Source organism: Mesitornis unicolor, unplaced genomic scaffold, assembly GCF_000695765.1.
Source record: "Mesitornis unicolor isolate BGI_N332 unplaced genomic scaffold, ASM69576v1 scaffold25664, whole genome shotgun sequence".
Lineage (NCBI taxonomy): Eukaryota > Metazoa > Chordata > Aves > Mesitornithiformes > Mesitornithidae > Mesitornis > Mesitornis unicolor.
In genome coordinates this window covers 11148-14914 of record NW_010181164.1, presented here as the reverse complement: position 1 = coordinate 14914, position 3767 = coordinate 11148, and the positions used below count along the sequence as shown (strand labels likewise).

The 3767-nt window shown below is 61.6% G+C and overlaps 1 protein-coding gene across 1 annotated transcript in view; it reads left to right on the top strand.

Annotated features, from left to right (window-relative positions):
- Positions 1-3767, top strand: part of LOC104539746 (mucin-4-like) — a gene marked incomplete at its 3' end in the record, with an annotated part of 13433 nt that overhangs the window by 723 nt on the left and 8943 nt on the right. The window lies entirely within an intron of this gene.

Genomic DNA, 3767 nt, shown 5'->3' with positions numbered 1-3767 from the left:
CGGTGACACTCCCAGCCAGGAGTGATGGCGAGCAGGGGGGTTCTCCCAGTGCAGCAGCAATCCCTGGGGGTCGGGCAATGCGAGGCAGCCCCCAGGCAGGGGCAGAAGCTGGGGTCACCTCTCCAGGTGCTGGCAGCCGCTCAACCAGTGTCACTCCGGAGCATGCAACGGGTCTTGCTGCAGGCGGTGGTGGTGCTGGGCCAGCCAGAGCCACGTCATCCCCAGCTCCAGGTGTCCCTGTTGTAATGGGAACAAGCAAACCACCACCAAACAACAGCACCACTCCCGAGCAGGGTGTGGAAGTGTCCGGAGTGGCTCTGGACGGCATCCCTGGAGAGCCAGACCTGGGGACAACTGTCTCCCCACAAGAGGGGACTGAGGCGCCCGTGGGTGGTGCCAGTGCACTGAGAGGTGTCCCTGCAGCACCAGGCAAAGGTGTGTCCCTGCCTGTGGCACACGTCCCAGTGCCAGGGACACAGGCATCTTCCTTGGTCACTAGCAAATCGCCTGATGCCAATCAGTTGATGCAGATAGGTTATGCTGTCACTGCGGAGAGGACACAGGGGACCACAGTGCCATCGCTCCCCAAGGACAAGCCCAGCACAGGGATGTCACTCCTCAGCATCAGCAAGAGCTCTGCTGAGTCACATGCCACTGCCATGCCCCTGTCCCAGGGGGTCACGCCAGGGTTGGACAAGGCCACCTCACCTCTGGCCACAGCAGCCAGCGTCTCCAGGGACTCGGGCAGCCCTGTGAAGCCAACAGCAGCCTCAGCAGGCTTTGCCATCCACCCCCAGGCTACTGCATTAGCTCTGGGCACCCCAGTGATGGAGATGGATGTCTCCACTGCAGAGCGTATCCCCACTGCATCATTCCCAGCTCTGAGAAGCACCAGTGCTGAGCTGGTGTCTGTCAGGAGCGAGCCTAGCACCAGGGCCTCAGCAGGTACCACTTTCCCGGGGAACAAGGCCACCCCAGTGGGGCTCAGCATGGCACTGTCCCCCCATGCAGCTCCCAATGGCCCTGGTGATCCCTCTCTGGGGCCCTTTGCACACTCCATGAGGTCTCTGCTCACCCACCTCCCCTCAGCAGGCCCAGGGCCCACGACAGGCGGATCCACTCCAGCCAGGCCCAGCATGGCCACGTCCTTGTCCCTCACCGATGATGGTGGAGCAAAGACAGACAGGACCCCTCGGGACGCTGCCGCACCATCTTCCCTTGATATGTACAATGTTGGGACTGAGCCAGCTCCCCATCCATCCTCCCTTATTAACAACACTCCAATTAATGAAGCAGGGATGGGAACAGCATCTCTGGTCAGTGGCAATGCCACCACTATGCTGTGGAACACCAGAGCCACCCCAGCTGTGCCTGATGCAACTCCCAGTCACAGCCAGCCCAGTCCCACTGCGGGCTCGGCACCCCCAGGACCTGGTGTCACCCCTGGATCTGCACCACCCAAACTGCTCATGGATGGGTCCCAACGTGGGCCAGCTCCAGTGACAGAGATGTGGTCACCCAGCGCTGCACTGGGCACGGTCACGGCTATGCCAGGCACCCCGGGGGTACCCCGAGCAGTCAATGTCTCCCAAGTCCTGGATGGCAACACCCCCACAGGGATGGCTCTGAGGGCGTCCCCATCCAGCATCCCCCAAGAGACAGCAGCGGGCACGTCTTCACTGTCCCCATCCACCCCACCACCACCAGTGGGTGCTTCAGGTGACCCCCAACTCAATGGCAGCACTGTGGGGACAGCATCCCTGGAGAAGGGCATGGAGGAGATCTCAGGTGCCAGTGCAGTGGGGCCAGCTCCCAGCCATGCGATTGTCACCACTGGGCCATCACCAGAGCCACCTGGGACCAACTACCTCGCCCAAGGGACCGAGGCTCCCGAAACCAGGCCTCCAGCAGTTCTGCCACTCCTGGCTGAAGCCAGAGCCCTTGCCACTGCCACCACCAGCCAGACACACCAGCCTGTGACACCGCCAATCCCCAAAAACACAGATACGGAGGGAGGCGAGGGCAGCTCGCAGACGGCAGGAGATGGCAACACCACGCACACAGCTCCAGGATCAACCCCAGTTGAAAACACAAGACTGGGCACTGCAAAAAGGACCCTCCACAGTGGTGACACGGCTCCACCAGTGTCAGCCCCAGCCACAGGCAGTGTTGCCACTCGGCCAAACCCTGCTGCATCAGACCAGAGCTATCGCACTGCTGGGCCCACCATGGACATGGGAGTGGACATATACATGGGTTCTAACACCATGGGGAATGCAGCTGCAGACCTGTCCCTGGGGCTGCCCACTCCTGTAGCTGGGATGGATGATCCAGGCACTGGTGGTGATGCCCTGGGCACCCAAAGCACCACAGCAGTGATCGTGATGGGCATGGTGACACCCACAGCTCCAGGGCTGGTCACAGCACCTTCCCCTGGCCTCGCTCACAGCACTGCGGAACCAGACGCCAGTGTGTCCCCTCCTGTCCCCGGGAACACCCATTCAGTGGTGGTGGCACCTTCCATCACCCTCAGCTTCACCATCACTGGTCCAGCAGTGGGAGCAGATGCTCCCAGTCTCAACAGGGTCACGCTTCCCTCTGCTGTCCCCAGCAGTGTCCCTGCTCCACCCAGCCCTAGTGTCACCCTAAGACCATCTCCTGAGGCCACTGTTAGCACCCACAACCCAGCCTCGAGGACTTTCAACCCAGCTGCTGAGGACAAGCCCTCAGCCAGGGTCTCCTTGCTGCCTGTTGGCCACACATCCCCATGGGAGACTACAGTTGCATCCCAGTCAGGTACCAGGAGTACCACCACCTGGATGGACACTACTCCCTCAGCAACCACAGATGGCACCAACAGCACCCATGTGCCCGTCTCCAACACCACCGGCACAAGCCAGGCCACCATGCCAGCCACCAGTGTGTTCCCCAGCAACACCATCTCACCAACCACCTCAGCAGGTGGGGAGACCTTCATGCTGACCAGGGCCTCCACAGCCATGCCACCTGCCATGGCAGAAACCACCAGCACCAGCAGTGCCCTGTCCTTTGCTGTGACACATGACGAGACAGGCAGAGGTGGGCACCCTGTCCTCTCCCCAGCAGCCCAGACCCTCTCGGTGGAGACAACCACTGGGTCCTGGGGTGTCCTCAGTTCCAGCCTTGCCTTCACGGTGCCCAGTTCACCCCTCCCCAGCCTGCACAGCTCAACGGAGGAGCCAGCAACAGCCCCCTCGTCCCTGCCTGGTGTTGGTGCAACTGGAGAGCCAGCAACCAGGCAGACCCACCTCAAGCTGGCAACAGGCACCACCGTGGCTGCCAGCAACCATGACATGGCACAGGCAGCGAGCACAGCACCTTCTGGATTTGGGACATCTCTAGAGACACCTCTCTGGGCAGAGAAAACAGCCATTGCTGCAGGGAGCACCACAACCATAGGAAGCACCACAGCCATCACCATGAGGAAGAACATGGCCATAGGGAGCACCACAGCCATTGCTGCAGAGAGCCCCTCAACCATTGCTACAGGCAGCCCCCCAACCACTGCTGCAGGCAGCACCAAGGCCATAGGGAGCACCACAGCCATTGCTGCAGGCAGCACCCCAGCCGTTGCTGCAGGGAGCACCATGGCCATAAGGAGCACCACGGCCATCACTGCTGGGAGCACCTCAACCATTGCTACAGGCAGCACCACAACCATTGCTGCAGGCAGCACCAAGGCCATAGGGAGCACCACAGCCATTGCTTCAGGCAGCACCCCAGCCGGC